The sequence below is a fragment of the Oncorhynchus masou genome, chromosome 22 (genome assembly GCF_036934945.1).
Source record: "Oncorhynchus masou masou isolate Uvic2021 chromosome 22, UVic_Omas_1.1, whole genome shotgun sequence".
NCBI lineage: Eukaryota > Metazoa > Chordata > Actinopteri > Salmoniformes > Salmonidae > Oncorhynchus > Oncorhynchus masou.
Window position 1 is genome coordinate 22,309,816 of NC_088233.1, and position 24,324 is coordinate 22,334,139.

The window sequence follows — 24,324 nt, forward strand, 5'->3', positions numbered from 1 at the left end:
CCTATACAGTGAGGGAAAAAAGTATTTGATCCCCTGCTGATTTTGTACGTTTGCCCACTGACAAAGAAATGATCCGTCTATAATTTTAATGGTAGGTTTATTTGAACAGTGAGAGACCGAATAACAACAAAAAAATCCAGAAAAAAACATGTAAAAAAAAATGTTATAAATTAATTTGCATTTTAATGAGGGAAATAAGTATTTGAATCCTCTGCAAAACATGTCTTAGTACTTGTTGGCAAAACCCTTTCTCGTAGTTGGCCACCAGGTTGCACACATCTCAGGAGGGATTTTGTCCCACTCCTCTGCAGATCTTCTCCCTCCAAGTCATTAAGGTTTCAAGGCTGACGTTTGGCAACTCGAACCTTCAGCTCCCTCCACAAATGTTCTATGGGATTAAGGTCTGGAGACTGGCTAGGCCACTCCAGGACCTTAAATAAAGGTGAAATAAACATTTTTAAAAAGCAGTGAGGGGAATTACGTCTTACTGTAACGCATTGGCTAAACAAACTAACACCAGGCTCCAAATCAAGACACCCTTGAACAATGTTTTATGAAGAGGATCCCTTATCTGAATTGAGACTGCCAACATGTCTACCTGCAAAATACATTTTTTTTCTTCAGCTCTACAATTATTATTTCCTTATATTTTCTTGCTACGCTACAGTATATTGTATAAACAAACCTTACAATAGGTGGCCTAGCCAGGAGAGCAATTCCAGTGTGTCTGCCTATAGGCCTCATGTTAAGGTACTACTGTAAATAATTACATTCTAAACACAGCATCATAGCATTTTTGTGTTCGTTATGATTTATGGTGAACATGAACTACTGTATCCAATGAATGCCTTGCCTTACAACTTATTAACTTGTGCCTCATCCAAGACTTACTTCCTGTGACTAATTGTGTATGTGTCTGTGACGTGTCAGAGGGAGTTTGCTGGTCTGGTCTCTATGTTAGGCAGCAGACATGGCCACCACATCGCTTGGTTGGATGAGGAGGGCTTTTGGGGATAGGAGGAGGCGGGGGAGGAGGGGGTAAGAGGGGTAGTGAGGGGGAAGAGGGGTAGTGCGTTCATGGAGAGGAATGGACAGCTTAATTAATAACCACTGTCCCCTTTCACCATGAGCCCAGCCAGTCACACATACTCTTCCTACAACCCCAGACATTCAGATGCTCATTAGCAAATATTGATGGTTCTGTACTTTATGTGGAGATCAGAGAGAGGGTGAAGGCTGGGACTAGACTGGATTTACACAGGGGAAATCCACACTGAGAAATAAGGTAAGGACGAATGATAACTCAAACATGTATCACGTGTAGCGAGCTGTAAAAAAAAAATACTTGTCATAATTGGTGAGAGGGATAGGTTGACTCGTTGTGTAGGCTGACAAACTGGCCTTGACGCTCTCGTTGGGATCTTCATGTGGGCTGCGGTTTAATCTCTGGGGAAATTAGCCCTGAGTAATTCATTAAAGCTATGTCAGGTAAGATTTATAAATCCAATGGTTCACATCAGTGGTTGGAACTGAAATTATTTTCCAATCGTGTCATTCTAAACAGAACCATACATTTCTTTGTTCCGTTCCACTGTTCTGACCAGAAAAAAACAGTTTTGAACCCCCCAAAATGTAGCAATTTATATTGTTTCTTTTTAAACCGCTGAAATTTACATTTTATAAATTTAGCTCAACATAAAATTACTTCACCAATCTGTGCGGATAGAGCAGCTTGATATGGAGCAGGCAAGCTATAGTTGTTTACAAGCATTGGACAGATAAATGTAGGGCGCAAGATGCCACTGAAAGTTTGCCTGTGGGGAGAGAGCGAGCTTGGCATCTTGTTATGACATGCATTATTTCAATAAGTGTAACGTCAACTTAAGGAGTCAGGAAGCGAGTGCAGTTAGTGAGTTTAATATTAACTAACGTAGACCAATACAAAATGGCAGACAAGATAACATAACCAATACTGCCTGAGTGGTGAATACAATGAAGTGCCAGATAAAGTGGGAGTAATCAGGGAAGTGATGAAGTCCAAGTGTGTCTGATGATGAGGCGCAGGAGTGTGTAATGAAGGTTGCCAGTTGTGCGTAATGATGGGTTGCCAGGACCAGTGGTTAGTAGACCAGCGACGTTGACACAGAAGAGGGGGAACAGATGTGACAGTACCCCCGCCGACACGCCGCTCCAGCCACAGGATGACGATGGCCAGGAGGACGGTCCCGACGGCATGGAGCAGGTTGGTCCAGATGGCGAAGGTGGAATTCTCTGATTATGTTGTCATCAAAAATGGCATCCACCAGAACCCAGCACTGCTCCTCTGGACTATACCCCTCCCGGTCCACCAGGTACTGGATCTGACCCCACGACGTCCAGGGGAGGCGGAGGGGTGTCATGGGGACGGCATTAGCCAGGGGACCAGGAACCACCAGCCTGAGGAGGGAAACATGAAAAGAGGGTCCGGTAGTTAGTGGGGAGCTGTAATCAGTATGTTACCTCATTGACCCTCCAGAGGACTTTGAATGGCCCCACAAACCGGAGTCTCAGTTTCCAGCAGGGCAGGCAGAGCGGGAGGTTCCTTATGGAGAGCCAGACGAGATCACCAGGATGGAACACGGGAGCCTCACTATGGGAGCCTCACTGCGGAGGCGGTCCGCCTGCTTCTTCTTCTGGCGGACGGTGCATTGGAGCCGGACGTGGACAGCTTTCCAAACCGCCTCTGCATGCCGGAACCACTCGTCCGCCGCAAGAGCGTCTGCCTGGCTCGGGGTCCACAGAGCCAGGGCCGGCGGGTACCCCAGGACGCACTGGAAGGGAGACAGCCTGGTCGAGGAGTAACGAAGTAAATTCTGGGCGTATTCAGCCCAAGGAAGGAATCGGGCCCACTCACCCTGCCGGTCCTGGCAGTGACTCCTCAGGACCCTCCCTAGCGCCTTGTTCATCCTCTCCACCTGACCGTTAGATTGAGGCTGGTACGCGGAAGTGAGGCTGACCGTGACCCCCAGCTTCTTCTTTAAAAACGTCTATACACGTGATGTGAATTGGGGACCACGATCGGAGACAATATCCTCCTGATGGCCATAGTGCCTGGAAGACCTGCTGGAACGATGCATCTGCAACCTGGAGAGCAGTTGCGAGACCAAAGAGAGGGCTGAAACGGTATGAGCTTGAGAATCTGTCCACAACCACCAAAATGGTGGTGAAACCATCAGAGGAGGGGAGATCAGTGATGAAATCAATGGACAGATGAGACCAGGGACGCTGAGGCACAAGAAGGGGAAGGAGTTTCCCTGATGGAGAGTGCCTGGGAGATTTAGATTGAGTACATACTCAACATGAGTTGACATAGTGTGCAAAATCCTGCGCCAAAGTGGGCCACCAGTATTTCTCAGAAAGGGATTGAATGTTGCGGGTGATAACTGGGTGTCCAGTGGTGAGGGATGTGTGTGCCCCGGTCAGCAACCAATCTCTGACCCCCGTGGGAACGTAGATGCGTGCCGGAGGGCAGGTGGCAGGAGCGGGTTCTCTCCCCAGAGCCTGGCGGATGTCCATATCTACGTCCCAGAACATGAGGCCAACGATACGGGAGGACCAGTTGATGGCTGGCAGCCACTCACAGGGCCCTCTACTGACATGGAAACACAGGGTGCGGGAAAGCAGGTCCTCTGACATCCTGGTCTCCAGGCGGTAATCCACCAGGAGATGATGGGATTATGGAGTTGGAGCTACGGGAGACCAAAGATGACTTTGTGCAAGGGTGCGGAGGTGGTGCTTGGGTCCCATGGTGAGAAGCTGTGGCTGTGAGTATTAGTACCGGATCCCAATAGATGCAATGCTTGGTCCGGAAACAGAGAGGAGAGCGGGTATGAGGTGATGTGCAGGGAGGAGGCAAGGGCCTGGTCAATAAAATTCCCCGCATCACCGGAATCCACTAGACCTGTAGAAACAATATATGAGGGACAGCCAGCTAGTGAAATCCATGCTCACGCCTCACCCAGGAAATGGATGATCACAGGGCCGTCCCTCTGCTCTCATGTATTCCGGGTTGAGACGTACCGGACACCATTGGAGCTGGTTCCCCTCCTGGCCACAATAGGGACAGAGCCCTAAATGTCTCTGACGGCGTCGCTCAGCCGCGGTGAAGCGTATGGCTCCTACCTCCATGGGTTCAGACTCTGACTCAGAGCGGTCAACGGAGGACGGAGAGAGGCGATGGGGGTGCCGACGCTCCCGAAGAAGGTCTTCCCCAAACTGTTGCCACAAAGTTGGAGGCACAGAATCATCTACAATGTCATTGTATGCTGTAGCATTAAGATTTCCCTTCCCTAGAACTAAGTGGCCTAGTCCGAACCATGAAAAACAGCCCCAGACCATCATTCCTCCTACACCAAACTTTACAGCTGGCACTATGCATTGGGGCAGGTAGCGTCCTCCTGGCATCCGCCAAGCCCAGATTCGGCCGTCAGACTGCCAGATGGTGGTGCATGATTCATTACTCTGGAGAACGCGTTTACACTGCTCCAGAGTCCAATGGCGGCAAGCTTTACACCACTTGAGTAAAAGTAAAGATACCTTAATAGAAAATTACTCAAGTAAAAGTAAAAGTCACCCAGTAAAATCCTACTTGAGTAAAAGTCTAAAAGTATTTGGATTTAAATATACTTAAGTATCAAAGGTAAATGTAGTTGCTAAAATATAAGTATCAAATGTAAAATTATAAATAATTTTTAAGTCCTTATATTAAGCAAACCAGACAGCATATTTTTCTTGATTTATTTATTTACGGATAGTCAGGGGCACGCTCCAAGATCAGAGGCAGTAGGGATGACCAGTGATATTCTCTTGATAAGTGTGTGAATTGGACCATTTTCCTGTCCTGCTAAGCATTCAAAATGTAACGACTACTTTTGGGTGTCAGGGAAAATGTATGGAGTAAAAAGTACATTGTTTTTTTTTAACATTGTGAATTGAAAGTAAAAGTTGTTAAAAATATCAATAGTAAAGTAAAGTACATATACCCCAATCTACTTCAGTAGTACTTTCAGATATTTTTACTTAAGTACTTTACACCACTGGAGATTACATGGCTCTGTGCTCGATTTTATACACCTGTCAGCAACGGGTGTGGCTGAAATAGCCAAATCCACTAATTTGAAGAGGTATCCACATACTTTGGTATATATAGTGTATCTACTTCAAGTACCTCTCATTGTGTATGTATTGCTCGTAAAATTATTTATCTTTTCTTCTCTGCATTGTTGGGAAGGGCCCTTAAGTAACATTTAACTGTTAGTCTACACCTGTTGTTTACGAAGCGTGTGACAAATAACATTTGACTTTATTTACTAGACTATGCTTCGGAAGGGGATGTGCAGGTAGCCTACACATGCACACACACTGGCAAATAGTTTCAGCTGGCAGGCAGACACTGGAATTAGTTTCTGAGTGATAGAGTGAGGGCTTTGCATAGGCGCTTTGTTGAATTTTTTTGTGGAAAGTATAGGTCACTTTTGTTACCAGTTCTGATTCTGTTCCTCATAAAATGTATTTATTTTCTGTTTTTCTGTTCTGTTCCCTGAACCGGTTCCAACCCATGGTGCACATGGTGATTTACCTCCTCTCTGTTCACTGAAGCCTGATGTCAGTTAACGCCACCATGGGTGCTGCTAGTCAGTGATAGATTCAGGGAGTCCATGGACAAGTTTGGGGAAAGGACTGTGTTTATTTTACTGTGATAGAGGAATAGAATAGCACCTGTGTTCTGCACAGGAACAGACCTCATTCAGAGGGGTTGGGTTAAATGCGGAAGACACATTTCGGTTGAAGGCATTCAGTTGTGCAATTGACTAGGTATCCCCCTTTCCCAATACAGAATGTAACCTAAATATAATAATTGAGTTGTGTTCAGTGTGGTTATGGTTACACCAAAAGGGAAACAAGACATGACACGAGACAAGGTCCTGAGGAAATTACATTTTTAGTGGCTTTATGCAGCCAATCTTACCAAATGTAACCAGCGAAACACAAACTGATATTAAATTATTTGACAATGTATGCTATTGTATTATACACAGCCTGTTATAGAAAGTAAATGTTGGCTTTCTCTACTATTATGCACCATTATTTTCATCAATTCATTATCAATCACAGTAATTCAATAAGTATTGGATTATCCAATGAGGTGTTTTGAGGAATTAGAATACTATAATACTGTGAACCTCAATTTGTGGCTTTCGTTCGTTCCAGTAGCCAAGAGACTTGGAAGTCTGACAACGCAAGACTACTGTATAGTAAACACTTTAAGTGGATGGCAAGTGTACTCTACCACAGTAGGCTACTTCACTGTTAATAAACCAAGATTGCCCAGCCCATTAGTGTTGTATGGTCCCTTCCAGAATTTCAATAAGCACCAGCATCTTACCCCTCTCCTTCACCTCCTACGGGGCACACCCAGGATGTCACCTCACCTTGGCCTGTATGGAAAGAGGACCTGTCAGGTGTGTTGGTATAAAGACTTAGTACCTGAGACTTAATTACTGTACATTGATAGGGGGCAGTCAGAGGGTAATACTGTCTTACCTAGTCAACGGCTATTGTAGCACTGGGGAGAGTTGCGAGGGAGGTCCCATATACTGTAAACACAGAGGAGGGATGCATTCAATTTTTTTGCAGTAGGTGAGGAGTTTCTTTCTTTTAATAGGATGAATTAAGCCATTTACATTACTTCATAAGAATTGTAGAGGTATGGCCATTGATAAATTTGGATAAATCTGCAAATATCATAATTACCATAATGTAGAATAATGCATTGCCAATGTATACAGTGCCTTCAGAAAGTATTTATACCCCTTGACTTATTCAACATTTTGTTGTTACAACCTGAATTCAAAATGTATTAAAAATAATAATAAACTCACCCATCAACACACAATACTGTCACGGCTGTTGAAGGAGGAGGACCAAGGTGCAGAGTGGGAAGCGTACATATTCTTTATTTAAGATGACGCTGACGCCGACAAAAACAATAAACACTACAAACAAACCGTGAAGCTAAAGGCTGTGCCCTTAAACAAAGTCAACTTCCCACAAAGAAAGGAGGGAAAACGGGCTACCTAAGTATGGTTCCAAATCAGAAACAATGATAGACAGCTGTCCCTGATTGAGAACCATACCTGGCCAAAACATAGAAATACATAAATCATAGATAACAAAACAGAATGCCCACCCCAAATCACACCCTGACCAAACCAAATAGAGACATCAAAAGGCTCTCTAAGGTCAGGGCGTGACAAATTCCCCATAATGACAAATGTTTTTAGAAATGTTTGCAAATGAAATACAGAAATATCTTATTTACAAAAGTATTCACACCCTTGAGTCAGTACTTTGTAGAAGCACCTTTGGCAGTGATTTCGATTGTTAGTCTTTCTGGGTAAGTCTCTAAGAGCTTTCCACACCTGGATTGTGTGTGCAACATTAGCCCATTATTATTTTCAAATTTCTTCAAGCTCTGTCAAATTGGTTTGTATATCATTGCTAGACAACCATTTGTAGGTCTTGCAATAGATTTTCAAGTAAATGTAAGTCAAAACTGTTACTCAGCCACATGCACTGTCTTCTTGGTAAGTAACACCAATGTAGATTTGGCCTTGTGTTTTAGATTATTGTCCTGCTGAAAGATGAATTCATCTCCCAGTGTCTGGTGGAAAGCAGACTGAACCAGGTTTCCCTCTAGGATTTCGCCTGTGCTTAGCTCTATTCTGTTTATTTTTATCAGAAAACAACTCCGTAGTCTGTGCTGATGACAAGAATATACCCATAGCATGATGCAGCCACCACTATGCTTGAAAATATGGAGAGTGGTACTCAGTAATATCTTGTATTGGATTTCCCCCAAACATAACACTTTGTATTCAGGACAAAAAGTAAATTATGACTTTAGTGCCTTATTTGCAAACAGGATACATGTTTTCCTTCTTTTCCTTCTTTTCACTCTGTCAGGTTAGTATTGTGGAGTAACTATAATGTTGTGTTCCATCCTCAGTTTTCTCCTATCACAGCCAATAAACTCTGTGACTGTTTTAAAGTCATCATTGGCCTCGTGGTGAAATCCCTGAGCGGTTTCCTTCCTCTCCGGCAACTGAGTTAGGAAGTACGTCTTTATCTTTGTAGTGACTGGGTGTACTGATACACCCTCCAAAGTGGAATTAATAATTTCCCCATGCTCAAAGGGATATTCAATCTCTGCTTTTTTTTACCCATCTACCAATGTGCATCAAAGCTGGGACCGAAAGAATGAGAAACAGCTTCTATCTCAAGGCCATCAGACTGCTAAACAGCAATCACTAATTCAGAGAGGCTGCTGTCGACATTGAGACGCAATCACTGGCCACTTTAATAAATGGATCACTAGTCACTTTAAACAATCCCACTTTAAATAATGCCTCTTTAATAATGTCTACATATCTTACATTACTCATATCACATGTATATACTGTATTGAGACGCAATCACTGGACACTTTAATAAATGGATCACTAGTCACTTTAAACAATGCCACTCTAAATAATGCCTCTTTAATAATGTCTACATATCTTACATTACTCATATCACATGTATATACTGTATTGAGACGCAATCACTGGACACTTTAATAAATGGTTCACTAGTCACTTTAAACAATCCCACTCTAAATAATGCCTCTTTAATAATGTCTACATATCTTACATTACTCATATCACATGTATATACTGTATTGAGACGCAATCACTGGACACTTTAATAAATGGTTCACTTGTCATGTCTTGTTATGTCTGTTCCTGTCCTTTCTCTTCACTCTGTCTCTCTCTGCTGGTCTTTTTAGGTTACCTTCTCTGTCTCTCATTCTTCAGCTGTTCTACATCTCCCCTAACTAGCTCATTCACTCTTTCTCACCTGTTCTCTCTTCCCCCTCTGATTAGGTCTCTATTTCTCTCTCTGTTCCTGCTACTTTCAGTGTCTGATTCTTGTTTGTGTTTTTGATGCCAGAGGCAAGCTGTCGTCTCGTTTGCTTCCACCTTGTCCTATCCTGTCGGAGTCTGCCTGGCAGGTGCATCCTGCACTATACTACGTTCTTTTTGTTCCATTGTCAACGTTGGAAGAGGATTTATGCCATTCCTGTTTTTCATTAAAGAACTCTGTTTTCTGTTAAAACCGCTTTTGGGTCTTCACTCAAGTACATAACAGAAGAATCAGACCAAGAATGGACCCAGCGGCTCCGGACCCTTTTCACTCCGCCGTCGAGATCCAGGGAGCGATGCTAGGCAGACACGAGGAGGAATTGTCTGCTGCTCGACATGCCGTTGAGACCCTGGCCGTCCAAGTCTCCGACCTCACAAGACAGGTTCACCAACTCCACCTCGATCCACCGCCCACTTCCAGGGTTTCCGAGTCTCCGGAGCCCAGGATCAACAACCCGCCCTGTTACTCTGGGAGCCCACTGAGTGCCGCTCATTCCTCACTCAGTGTGATGTGGTGTTCTCTCTCCAGCCCAACACTTACTCCAGGAGCGCAGCCCGCATCGCCTACGTCATTTCTCTCCTTACCGGACGGGCGCGTGAGTGGGGCACGGCAATCTGGGAGGCGAGGGCTGAGTGTATTAACCAGTTTCAGGACTTTAAGGAGGAGATGATACGGGTTTTTGACCGTTCTGTTTTTGGGGAGGAGGCTTCCAGGGCCCTGTCTTCCCTATGTCAGGGGAATCGATCCATAACGGATTATTCTATTGAGTTTAGCACTCTCGCTGCCTCTAGTGACTGGAACGAGCCGGCTTTGCTCGCTCGTTTTCTGGAGGGTCTCCTCGTCGAGGTTAAGGATGAGATCCTCTCCCGGGAGGTTCCTTCCAGTCTGGACTCCTTAATAGCCCTCGCTATTCGCATAGAGCGACGGTTTGATCTTCGTCGCCGAGCTCGTGGAAAGGAGCTCGCGTTCTCCGTTGCTCCCCTCTCCACATCACTGCCACCTGCCGCATCACTGCCACCCTCCTCCGCCGGCTCGGATGCTGAGCCTATGCAGCTGGGGGTATCCGCATCTCGGCCAAGGAGAAGGAACGGAGAATCACCAATCGCCTCTGTCTCTACTGCGGCTCCGCTGGTCATTTTGTCACCTCATGTCCAGTAAAAGCCAGAGCTCATCAGTAAGGGAGGGCTACTGGTGAGCGCAACTACTCAGGCCTCTCCTTCTGGATCACGCACTACCTTTCCGGTCCATCTCCGCTGGCCCGGTTCATCTGCTTCCTGCAGTGCCTTGATAGACTCTGGGGCGGAGGGCTGTTTTATGGACGAGACCTGGGCTCGGGAACATGACATTCCTCTCAGACAGTTAGGGGAGCCCACGGCCTTGTTCGCTTTAGATGGTAGTTCTCTCCCCAAGATTCAGCGTGAGACGCTGCCTTTAACCCTCACTGTCTCTGGTAATCATAGCGAAACCATTTCTTTTTTAATTTTTCGTTCACCTTTTACACCTGTTGTTTTGGGTCATCCCTGGCTAGTGCGCCATAACCCTTCTATTAATTGGTCTAGTAATACTATCCTATCCTGGAATGTTTCTTGTCATGTGACCTGTTTAATGTCTGCTATCCCTCCTGTTTCCTCTGTCTCTTCTTCACAGGAGGAGCCTGGCGATTTGACAGGGGTGCCGGAGGAGTATCACGATCTGCGCACGGTGTTCAGTCGTTCCAAGGCCACTTCTCCCTCCACACCGGTCGTATGACTGTAGTATTGATCTCCTTCCGGGAACTACTCCCCCGGGGTAGATTATACTCTCTGTCGGCTCCCGAACGTAAGGCTCTCGAGGATTATTTGTCGGTTTCGCTCGACGCCGGTACCATAGTCTCCTCCTCCTCTCCCGCCGGAGCGGGGTTTTTTTTGTTCAGAAGAAGGACGGGTCCCTGCGCCCATGCGTGGATTATCGAGGGCTGAATGACATAACAGTTAAGAATCGTTATCCGCTTCCTCTTATGTCTTCAGCCTTCGAGATCCTGCAGGGAGCCAGGTTTTTCACCAAGTTGGACCTTCGTAACGCCTACCATCTCGTGCGCATCAGGGAGGGGGACGAGTGGAAGACGGCGCTTAACACTCCGTTAGGGCACTTTGAATACCGGGTTCTTCCTTTCGGCCTCGTTAACGCTCCAGCTGTCTTTCAGGCACTAGTTAACGACGTCCTGAGAGACATGCTGAACATTTTTGTTTTCGTTTACATGGACGATATCCTGATTTTTTCACCGTCTCTCTCGATTCATGTTCAGCACGTGCGACGCGTCCTCCAGCGCCTTTTGGAGAACTGTCTTTATGTGAAGGCTGAGAAGTGCACTTTTCATGCCGCCTCTGTCCCTTTTCTCGGTTCCGTTATTTCCGCTGAGGGCATTAAGATGGATCCCGCTAAGGTCCAGGCTGTCATTGATTGGCCCGTTCCTAAGTCACGCGTCGAGCTGCAGCGCTTTCTGGGCTTCGCTAATTTCTATCGTCGTTTCATCCGTAATTTCGGTCAGGTGGCAGCTCCCCTCACAGCCCTTACTTCTGTTAAGACGTGCTTTAAGTGGTCCGTTTCCGCCCAGGGAGCTTTTTGATCTTCTTAAGAATCGTTTACATCCGCACCTATTCTTGTTACACCTGACATCTCTAGTCAGTTTGTTGTTGAGGTAGACGCGTCAGAGGTGGGCGAGGGAGCCATTCTTTCTCAGCGCTCTCTCTCTGACGGCAAGGTCCATCCTTGCGCGTTTTCTCTCATCGCTTATCGCCGTCAGAACGTAACTATGATGTTGGTAATCGCGAACTGCTCGCCATCCGCTTAGCCCTAGGCGAATGGCGACAGTGGTTGGAGGGGGCGACCGTTCCTTTTGTCGTTTGGACTGACCATAGGAACCTTGAGTACATCCGTTCAGCCAAACGACTTAATGCGCGTCAGGCTCGTTGGGCTCTGTTTTTCGCTCGTTTCGAGTTTGTTATTTCTTATCGTCCGGGCTCAAAAAACACCAAGCCTGATGCTTTATCTCGTCTCTTCAGTTCTTCTGAGGTCTCCACCGACCCCGAGGGGATTCTCCCTGAAGGGCGTGTTGTCGGGTTGACTGTCTGGGGAATTGAGAGGCAGGTAAAGCAAGCACTCGCTCACACTCCGTCGCCGCGAGCTTGTCCTAGGAACCTTCTGTTCGTTCCCGTTCCTACTCGTCCGGCCGTTCTTCAGTGGGCCCACTCTGCCAAGTTAGCCGGCCACCCCGGCGTTCGGGGTACGCCGCTTCCATTCGCCAGCGTTTCTGGTGGCCCACTCGGGAACGTGACGCGTCGATTTGTCGCCGCTTGTTCGGTCTGCGCGCAGACTAAATCTGGGAACTCTCCTCCTGCCGGCCGTCTCAGACCGCTTCCCATTCCCTCTCGACCGTGGTCTCACATCGCTTTAGATTTCATCACCGGACTGCCTTCATCAGCGGGAAGACAGTTATTCTTACGGTTGTCGATAGATTCTCTAAGGCGGCTCATTTCATTCCTCTCGCTAAGCTCCCTTCTGCTAAGGAGACGGCTCAGATCATTATCGAGAATGTTTTCCGAATTCATGGCCTTCCGTCTGACGTCGTTTCCGACAGAGGCCCGCAGTTCACGTCTCAATTTTGGAGGGAGTTTTGCCGTTTGATTGGGGCTTCCGTCAGTCTCTCGTCCGGCTTTCATCCCCAGTCTAACGGTCAAGCCGAACGGGCCAATCAGACTGTTGGTCGCATTTTACGCAGTCTTTCTTTTCGTAACCCTGCGTCTTGGTCAGAACAGCTCCCCTGGGCAGAGTACGCCCACAACTCGCTTCCCTCGTCTGCTACCGGTCTATCTCCTTTTCAGAGTAGCCTCGGGTACCAGCCTCCGCTGTTCTCATCTCAGCTCGCGAGTCCTGCGTCCCCTCCGCTCAGGCTTTTGTCCAGCGTTGCGAGCGCACCTGGAAGGGGGTCAGGTCGGCACTTTGCCGTAATAGGGCGCAGACTGTGAGGGCCGCTAATAGCGTAGGACCAAGAGTCCTAGATATTGTTGCGGTCAGAGAGTATGGCTCTCCACTCAGAACCTTCCCCTTAAGACAGCTTCTCGCAAGTTGGCCCCGCGGTTCATTGGTCCATTCCGTATTTCCCAGGTCATTAATCCTGTCGCAGTGCGACTTCTTCTCCGCTATCTTCGTCGCGTTCACCCGGTCTTCCATGTCTCCTGTGTTAAGCCCGTTCTTCGCGCCCCGCTCGTCCCTCCCCCCATCCTTGTCGAGGCGCACCCATCTACAGGGTTCGTAAGATTTTGGACATGCGCCCTCGGGGCCGTGGTCATCAGTACCTAGTGGATTGGGAGGGGTACGGTCCTGAGGAGAGGAGTTGGGTTCCCTCTCGGGACGTGCTGGACCGTTCGCTGATCGATGATTTCCTCCGTTGCCGCCAGGTTTCCTCCTCGAGTGCGCCAGGAGGCGCTCGGTGAGTGGGGGGTACTGTCATGTCTTGTTATGTCTGTTCCTGTCCTTTCTCTTCACTCTGTCTCTCTCTGCTGGTCTTTTTAGGTTACCTTCTCTGTCTCTCATTCTTCAGCTGTTCTACATCTCCCCTAACTAGCTCATTCACTCTTTCTCACCTGTTCTCTCTTCCCCTCTGATTAGGTCTCTATTTCTCTCTCTGTTCCTGCTACTTTCAGTGTCTGATTCTTGTTTGTGTTTTTGATGCCAGAGGCAAGCTGTCGTCTCGTTTGCTTCCACCTTGTCCTATCCTGTCGGAGTCTGCCTGGCAGGTGCATCCTGCACTATACTACGTTCTTTTTGTTCCATTGTCAACGTTGGAAGAGGATTTATGCCATTCCTGTTTTTCATTAAAGAACTCTGTTTTCTGTTAAAACCGCTTTTGGGTCTTCACTCAAGTACATAACATCACTAGTCACTTTAAACAATGCCACTTTAAATAATGCTACTTTAATAATGTTTACATATCGTACATTACTCATATCACATGTATATACTGTATTTTATACCATCGACTGCACCTTGCCTATGCCGCTCGGCCATCGCTCATCCATATTCATTAACATGTACATATTCTCAGTCATCCCTTTAGATTTGTGTGTATTAGGTAGTTGTTGGGGAATTGTTAGATTACTTGTTAGATTTGTGTGTATTAGGTAGTTGTTGGGAATGGTTAGATTACTTGTTAGATATTACTGCACTGTTGGAACTAGAAGCACATGCATTTCGCTACACTCGTATTAACATCTGCTAACCATGTGTATGTGACCAATAAAATTGGATTTGATTCGATTCGATTTGAATGGGTGCCCTTCTGCATTGGAAAACATCCCTGGTCTTTGTGGTTGAATCTGTGTTTGAAAATCACTACTCGACTGAAGGACCTTACAGATAATTGTATGTGTGGGGTACAGAGATGAAGTGGTCATTCAAAAATCATGTTAAACACTATTATTATACACAGAGAGAGTCCAAGCAACTTAGTAAGTTACTTACATTTTTACTCTTAAACTTATTTAGGCTTGCCATAACCAAGGGGTTGAATACTTATTGACTGAAGACATTTCAGGTTTTCATTTGATGTAATTAACATAAAAACATTATGGGGTATTGTATGTAGGCGAGTGAAAAAAAATCTAATTTTAATCCATTTTAAATTCAGTATGTAACACAACAAATCGTGAAAAAAGTCAAGGGTTGTGAATACTTTCTGAAGGCTAAAGAGATGTCCATGAGGTGTTTAACACCAAGTAGCTTTAACGAAATGTCCAAACTAACGCTAACATTATGTCTGGGTGTATCTTAGTTTTCTTACAGGATTGGACTGGAAAGAACTTTCTTAATTCCTCCTTGTGTCTTGGCCAATCACACCATCTTTACTCTAAGCTGAGGTTCTGAGCTGAGGTCCAACCAGATTTGTGAATGAATGAGTGGGTGGGCCACAATGTCAATGTGGTGGGACTACTACAAATCCCTCCCAACGATGGATTCCCACTGTCTGAGAGCTCACACTTCTTTGGTAAGCAACCTCCAACAACTAGCCTGGTCCCAGATCAGTACTGTATGTGCTTCATCCAACTTCTCTGACTATTTTGTCATGCAATACATAATATGCAGTGTACCATATATTTTTTTTTACAGTATATGCATATGGCATGCCAATGATATGGGAGTTGGCACATGCAGATCTGGGATCAGGCAATCGAGTTACCTATGACACACATTACCTCTCAGTCAGTTGCAGCCAGTCACACAGGCCAGATGTGAAAGTGACTTTACACATCACCAAAACAACTACGTTATTGTTGGGCAGAAATGTGAATGTCAAGTTAATAAGTAACCATGAAAACCTTTGCTCCCCTTTGTCATTCCTGAGTCAGTCCTCAAGCAAGCACAAAACTGTTCTGTTTTAGGACTATTGAACCAGCATTTTAATTGAGGATTTCCTTTTCCGAAGACAATAGAGGGAGTTATGCTGAAGTAGAAGAAGTAACGGTAAGAGTAGAGCCGCAGAGGGGGATTACTTTTCAGTTGGTCAGAGAAAGAAAGAGAGATAGAGAGGGAGGGAGAGAGACAGACAGACAGAGAGAGAGACGGAGAGAGAATGACAGAGAAAGGGGAGGTTTTTATTGTGGATGCTCTGAGAGACCCTGAGATGGCCATGGTCCAGATCAAACCTTAAGGAGGTCAGTGTCTCACGCCTGTCGATCGTGTTGCGTCAGTTTGGGTTATGTGTGTTATCAGATGAGTTTGGATTAACTCAACACCATAAAACTGTACGGCTATATTCCAGCTGTTTTTTGTTGTTGCCCAGTATGTATTTTTACCTTAATGTATTTTAATGAATAAAAGTGAAATTAAGGTATCGAAATGGTTCAAATGCTAGCTGACGTCTAACCAAGGGTTCACGCTTACAAAATAGGAATAGAATTATTACTGTATATTTTATGACAGAGTAAATAAACCTGATGATAAAGAATTTCTGAAATATAGAAATATGTACAATATAAGTAGAAATATAAGTATAGATACAGTGGGGAGAACAAGTATTTGATACACTGCCGATTTTGCAGGTTTTCCTACTTACAAAGCATGTAGAGGTCTGTCATTTTTATCATAGGTACACTTCAACTGTGAGAGACGGAATCTAAAACAAAAATCCAGAAAATCACATTGTATGATTTTTAAGTAATTCATTTGCATTTATTGCATGACATAAGTATTTGATACATCAGAAAAGCAGAACTTAATATTTTGCTACAGAAACCTTTGTTTGCAATTACAGAGATCATACGTTTCCTGTAGTTCTGGACCAGGTTTGCACACACTGCAGCAGGGATTTTGGCCCACTTCTCCATACAGACCTTCTCCAGATCCTACAGGTTTCGGGGCTATCGCTGGGCAATACGGACTTTCAACTTCCTCCAAAAATGTTCTATTGGGTTCAGGTCTGGAGACTGGCTAGGCCACTCCAGGACCTTGAGATGCTTCTTACGGAGCCACTCCTTAGTTGCCCTGGCTGTGTGTTTCGGGTCGTTGTCATGCGACCCAACTTCAATGCTCTTACTGAGTGGGGGAAGGAGGTTGTTGGCCAAGATCCTCCCTTCAATACGGTGCAGTTGTCCTGTCCCCTTTGCAGAAAAGCATCCCCAAAGAATGATGTTTCCACCTCCATGCTTCATGGTTAGGATGGTGTTCTTGGGGTTGTACTCATCCTTCTTCTTCCTCCAAACATGGCGAGTGGAGTTTAGACCAAAAAGCTCTATTGTTGTCTCATCAGACCACATGACCTTCTTCCATTCCTCCTCTGGATCATCCAGATGGTCATTGGCAAACTTCAGACGGGCCTGGACATGCGCTGGCTTGAGCAGGGGAACCTTACGTGCGCTGCAGGATTTTAATCCATGACGGCGTAGTGTGTTACAAATGGTTTTCTTTGAGACTTTTGTCCCAGCTCTCTTCAGGTCATTGACCAGGTCCTGCCATGTAGTTCTGGGCTGATCCCTCACCTTCCTCATGATCATTGATGCCCCACGAGGTGAGATCTTGCATGGAGCCCCAGACCGAGGGTGACTGACCGTCATCTTGAACTTCTTCCATTTTCTAATAATTGCACCAACAGTTGTTGCCTTCTCACCAAGCTGCTTACCTATTGTCCTGTTGCCCATGCCAGCCTTGTGCAGGTCTACAATTTTATCCCTGATGTCCTTACACCCTCTCTGGTCTTGGCCATTGTGGAGAGGTTGGAGTCTGTTTGATTGAGTGTGTGGACAGGTGTCTTTTATACAGGTATCAAGTTCAAACAGGTGCAGTTAATACAGGTAATGAGTGGAGAACAGGAGGGCTTCTTAAAGACAAACTAACATGTCTGTGAAAGCCAGAATTCTTACTGGTTGGTAGGTGATCAAATACTTATGTCATGCAATAAAATGCAAATGAATTACTTAAAAATCATACAATGTGATTTTCTAGATTTTTGTTTTAGATTCCGTCTCTCACAGTTGAAGTGTACCTATGATACAAAATTACAGACCTCTACACGCTTTGTAAGTAGGAAAACCTGAAAAATCGGCAGTGTATCAAATACTTGTTCTCCCCACTGTATATGCAGTAAGTACAGGGCTGGCATGTAGCCCAGTGGTTAGAACATTGGTCCAGTAACCAAAAGGTTGCTTGATCGAATCCCTGAGCTGACAAGATAAAATCTGTCTTTCTGTGCTTGAACAAGGCCGTTAATTAACCAACTGTTCCTAGGCTGTCATTGTAAATAATAATTTATTCTTAGCTGACTTGCCTAGTTACAGTAAATAAAGGTTAAAAAGTACTATATCTCTTTGGAGGTAGTTAGTTAGCCCAAGCTGTCCTTTCAGTCTTTTATTGCAGTGTTCTGTGAGAGCGTGAGGTTAAAGGTTGTTGTTGTGACTCACTATGCTTGGGAAAATACAGGACTAATTGGCTTGGGAAATGTGTAGCTATTGTGGCTTTTCTGAACCATGCTGAAAAAATGCTGACTTTTTATTGCCGATAAAAACTCTACATCGTTAAAACCATCAGTTTATTGCACACTTCTATTCAGTGATACTCTCATTTAATCTATGCCTCTTTCTTTTCTCCATCAGAACAAGGGAGCCCTCTGCTCCAAGACCAGGAAGTCTTACCCTTCACCAGCTATCCCAGCATGCAATACCCTCAGTGGAGCCCTCCCACCATACTACTCCAGTCAGAACTACTACCCCCAGTACAACGCCGATGAGTGGTACTCACCCACAGGGATGTATGAACTGAGGAAAGGACCCCTAGAGGGCACTTATAATGCTGAAATGGAAGAGGCGTCCACCATAGTGCCTGTGGTGTGCAATAGGACCCGCACACATCCCACACAGGCAGTGTCAAAGGGAGGAGCTGTGTGTGGTGTGTGGGGACAAGGCATCCGGGTATCACTATAATGCTCTCACCTGTGAGGGGTGTAAAGGTATGAAAACATGATACAAAAATTGTCACACGCTTTGTAAACAACAGATGTAGACGAACAGTGAATTGCTTACTTATGGGAACTTCCCAACAATGCAGAAAGACAGAAAATACAGAAAAAATAATAAATAATACATTTAAAACAGGTCCCTAGTTGACTGACACAATATGGCGGCTTGTTACAAAAGAGATGGAGAGGGAAGGGGGGCAGAGAGAGACAGAGACATAATACTTTGATACATTTAGAAATTACTCTCACAGTAATCATATACTTTGCACATGAACAGCCACCCGTTTGGAGTAAGAAATCATGAATGTATTTGTGTAAATATCTTGGTTCTTCGTGAATTTCTGTCAGAGCCAGGACTTCTTGGAAAGGGTGTTGGGCCTTTTTTGCGGTGCGCTTGTAAGGCACTGATTCCCCAAATGTGGTCCCCACCCGTTTTCTACTTTTGCTCTCCTCTGCCATCGCCCAGCATCAATCAATCAATCAATCAATCAATCAATCAATCAATCAAATGTATTTATAAAGCCCTTCTTACATCAGCTGATGTCACAAAGTGCTGTTCAAAAATCCAGCCTAAACCCCCAAACAGCAAGCAATGCAGGTGTAGTAGCACCGGCGACTCGTTGGCATCCAGCGACCCGTTGTGTAGTCCTGAACAGAAATACAGAGCTCACTCTACTTCCACTCTCTCTGAAAGATGATTCTTTGAAGATCGATGGTGTGTCGATGGTTCTCAGTGGGGTGATGAGAGTAGCATACTACGGTAATTCAAGAAGAGTAGTGGAATAGTCCCATTTAAATGAGCTTTTCGAGATACTTTACTTTGGACAGCTAATCAGCCGTACCAGTGATTGTCCGGAAGGTGACATTAACGTCTCTACCTTGTGTTGAGATTGAGTTCAAACCACTTTGGACGTGAGCTGCAGCTACACGTCTCTCTGGTCTGATGTGTTCATTCTTAACCCATCATTTTATACAGTTCTTCTAAAGGGGTGGTTCGTGAGGCTGACACATTCTCTGAGGGAGGCTCAAGGGGGCGATGACTACTTACTTGTACAAAGTTATAGAAACAATTTCCTCTTATATTTTCTAAGATCACACCCCTCTCTTAACAAAAACACTTTCATCATGTTTCATATTTCAGGATGGACACTTCACAGATATAGTGTGCATACTTTTGAAGTTACAGTATTTCCTTTATAACATTTTTAATGACGTCAAAAAATAACAAAAAAACGACAAATATTGTTACAGTACTCACTTTAGAACATGTCTTCACTATTATTCTACAATGTAGAAAATAGTCCAAATAAAGAAAAACCCTTCAATGTATAGGTGTGTCCAGTGCGATAGGAGACACAACCGTCTTTGACTTGGGTGGCTGGAGTCTTTGACAAGTTTTAGGGCCTTCCTCTGACACCTTGCCTCACCACTCTGCCTGTCCCTGAACCTGAGTCTGCATGGCGTCCGGTACTGTTGCCCCACCTCTGGTTTACTGACCCCTGCCTTCCTTGACCTGTCTATCGCCTGCCGCTGTTGAAATATTAAACTATTGTTTACTCAACGTGGTTTGCCTTCTTACCTTCATACCTGATAACAGCTCAGCTTTAAACACCATAGTGCCCTCCAAGCTCATCACTAAGCTAAGGACCTCTAGCCTTTACCTCAGTGTAGATGTTGCCTGTAATCCATTGCTTCTGGTTGGGATATGTACGTACAATCACTGTGGGGAAGACGTTGTCAATGTACTTATTAATGAAGCCAGTGACTGATGTGGTAAACTCCTCAATGCCATCGGATGAATCTGAAACATATTCCAGTTTGTACTAGCTAAACAGTCATGTAGCTTAGCATCCGCTTCATCTGACCACTTCTGTCTTGGGCTCGTCACTGGTACTTCCTGTTTGAGTTTTTGTTTGTAAGCAGGAATCAGGGGTATAGAGTTATGGTCAGATTTGCCAAATGGAGGGCGAGAGAGAGCTTTTTATGCATTTTTGTGTGTGGAGTGAAGGTGATCTAGAGTTTTTAGCCTCTAGTTGCACAGATGACATGATGTAGGAGTGTGTTCACTAGGAGTGTGTTCACTAGGCTTGTGTTCACTAGGAGTGTGTTCACTAGGAGTGCGTCCACTAGGAGTGTGTTCACTAGGAGTGCGTCCACTAGGAGTGTGTTCACTAGGAGTGTGTTCACTAGGAGTGTGTTCACTAGGAGTGCGTTCACTGGGAGTGCGTCCACTAGGAGTGCGTTCACTAGGAGTGCGTTCACTAGGAGTGCGTTCACTAGGAGTGCGTTCACTAGGAGTGCGTCCACTAGGAGTGTGTTCACTAGGAGTGTGTTCATCTTTTTCTCTTCCAAGTCTCGGGGATTAGGACCTGGTCCGGGATGAGCAGTATGTCCTGCTCTGCCGACTCGTTGAAGTAGAAATCTTCAAATCGAGGTTAGTGAATGCTGTTCTGATGTCGAGAAGCTCTTTTCGGTCATAGGAAACGATGGCACAAACATTAAGTGTAAAAAAAACACAAAATAGCAGAATTGGAGCCTGTAAAACCGAAGCTATCCAGCTACCCAGCACCATTATTTTTTGTAAGAACAGTGGTTCTTACAGCTAGATCATAGCTGTAGACATTGAAGTGCTATTGACTGCAAAGAAAGCACCAAAGAAGAGCATCTTCAACATTTGAGAAAGCCCTCTATGGATCGGCTCACATCTTCTAAAAGGCTGTCACTTCTGGTGAGGTGATTCTACATGCACATGTGTGAAATAAAGTATTTTTAACAGCTGAACACTTGAAGCACTAAATTGCATTTCCAGTCCTAATTTGGCTCATTAAGCCTTCCGGCTTGTTGGTTTAGTAATGATGTTCCACAGGGGAAATTCAATTGTGAGGAGGGAGAGACGTTGATCTCACAAGTGACTCATAGGAAATGTGTTATTGAAAAGAACTTGTAGTTGATAAGAATGTTGTTTTCGACTGGCGTTGCGTTCGTAGAGGACAAGAATGAAAATAGATGACATTAGGTGACCTGGTGGTGATGATGTTCTGTTAAAGTTCAGTTCTTTTGAAGATTACTCCACTGCTGGGTCAAGTAAGGCGATACGGTCTGGTACTGGTAACCCGGCAAAATAAATAGTGGGGGTATGCCTTCCCTGGAAACATGAGCCCATCACAATAATTGAAACAAAATGTCAAGAAACCTGTCAATTATTACACCACTTTCTATCATTACCAAATGTCAGAGTTATGGAAAATCAGCGAATGGGCTTGAAAATGGGTGGTAAACTATAGCCTATTCTCTAAAATGCAATGTGGTTAGACTAGAATACAGACATTTTGTGAAGGGAGAGAAGAGTGGCCGACACCAAGACACACACAGACTGCAGTGGACTCATAAATTCTGTCCTAATGACTATCGCCAAATGTCATTACACTTTTTGGTGTTTTGTTTAACAGTCTCTTTCCTTTCACCACTGTTTGTTTCTACTTTCACCACTGCTCCACTGGTATGACAAACACTCAGAAGGTGAACAATATTATATTTCCTCATGACAAGGAAAAATGTATGTATTGTTTTTGGACTTCACACAGTGCCAAGAGTAAGCATTACTTTACAGCACCATGTACAAATTACGAGCTCAGTCACACCCAAAGTGACAAACCACAACTAACAATCTATCTTTAACTGTTTTATGACAACATTGTTCTATTCTATTTCGTGTAAAACCCCAGGTGAATGGGTGCAAGTGTAATTCCACCCTGTTGGGGTGGACAATGCCAAGGTTGTGGTCACTGGGATGTCCTGCCTCATGTCTGAGTGTAGGTTTGAGGTTAGATTGTCCCTCGTTGGTTCACCCTCCGGATAGGGTTCAATGTCAGCTTTCATCTGTATAATGGCGGAGGGAACCAGAGCTAAGCAATGTTAATGTGTTTCATTGTACTCATCACCCTGCGCTTGAATGTCTAATTACCTGTTAGAACTATGAGTTACACTGTTGAAATGGGTTAATGTTAATGGTTTGAAGCACCACTTGGGCATATGTCAAGGCAAAGGGCAGATTGTATAGATCAACCAAAAATCCAATGCCATCATTTCATTAAAGGTGTAATTTATGGGTGACCGTGTACCTGTATCGTGTCATAGTATTTGTAGGGCAAGTCTATCAGGTTTATTCCAATATTTCTATTGAGCTAATCAGTTTCAAGGACACTCCACCTTTACAGTACAAAATATCAATAGTATTTCATCATATGAACATAGACTGTGGTCACTATGGGTAATTGTGTTGATCACTGCCTTCAGGCTTCTTCAGGCGGAGCATGACCAAGAAAGCTGTGTACAAGTGCAAGAATGGAGGGACCTGTGAGATGGACATGTACATGCGGAGGAAGTGCCAGGAGTGTCGTCTCCGGAAGTGCAAAGAGATGGGCATGCTGGCAGAGTGTGAGTATCAGCCCCCGCCAACAGCTGTTCTCCTTGATACTGTACCCATGATGCCACTCTTAATGGACAGACTGTGAAGTACTGGTATAATGAATAAGGAAAGGGACTAATAGTCAAAACAAACATAAACCATCCATTAATGAAAAAGGTACAGTACATTTGACAAGAAAGTCAATGACATGCTTATTCACTCTTAATGGTCTTTACTCCAGAATCCATGTAGATGCAGCAGTAGCAGAGTGTGGGTAAAATCACTGAGGAAGCCAAGCCAAGCCAGTAAAAAAAATCCATATTACAACCTGTTGTGATAATTGCGTTGTTTGCTCTATAACCCATTCATTCATACGCCACCATGATATATTAAGGCCGTGACAACAAAAAGACAAGTCACACAGTGGCTGTAACGCTCGTCAGAAGAAGTGGACCAAGGTGCAGCATGGTACGTGTTCATGATTCTTTATTAAATCCGAACACCAAACAAAACAACAAAAGAACAACGTATGTCACATTCCATAGGCTACGCAGAGCTAACAAAAAACAACATCCAACAACCTAAGGTGACAAAACAGGCTGCCTAAGTATGATTCCCAATCAGAGACAACGATAGACAGCTGTCCCTGATTGAGAACCGTACCCAACCAAAACATAGAAACACAAAACCTAGAAATAAAGAACATAGAATGCCCTCCCAAATCACACCCTGACCAAACCAAATAGAGTCATAAAAAGGCTAAGGTCAGGGCGTGACAGTGGCAGAATAAATTAAACTACACATACATTTGTTTCATCACAGAACCGGAGAGAAACATCTGTCTGGTGAAGTCTACAAAGCAAATATTTCATGCAAATTAAAGTTTTCGACAGTTTATTAAACAACTACTGATTTAGAAACAACTACTGATTTAGAAACAAGGAGTTACTGCAAGTCAGCACAAAGAGAACAGGAGCACTGCCTATTTCAGCACCTTTTCTTCTTAGACATTGTCACGTAAATGCTGGGAGTCAGGAAGCAGGTGCAGAAGGTGAGTATAATAATGAAGAATGCCGATAAACAAAACATGAGAAGTATACAGACTGTGAATGGAAAAACAAACCAATACTGCCTGATGACTGAGGCCACTGAGGGCTAAATAAAAGGAAGTTAATGAAGTCCAGGTGTGCGTAATGATGGGGCGCAGGTGTGCGTAATGATGGGAAGCAGGTGTGCGTAATGATGATTGCCAGGATCGGTGGTTAGTAGACGGGCGACTTCGAGCGCTGGAGAGGGGGAGTGGGAGTAGGCGTGACAGACATTTAAATATCATTAAATCAACAAGGCTATATATGCTTAGATTAATACACTGAAAACAAACTTAAAGATAACAAAAACTATTTAGTCCAATCAATGCTGCTAAATATCA

General features: G+C 44.7%; 1 pseudogene; it reads left to right on the forward strand.

Moving 5' to 3' along the window:
- Window positions 1-1,137: 1,137 nt before the first annotated feature.
- The window catches only part of LOC135509190 (bile acid receptor-like), a 35,521-nt pseudogene continuing 12,334 nt past the window's right edge, over window positions 1,138-24,324 (forward strand).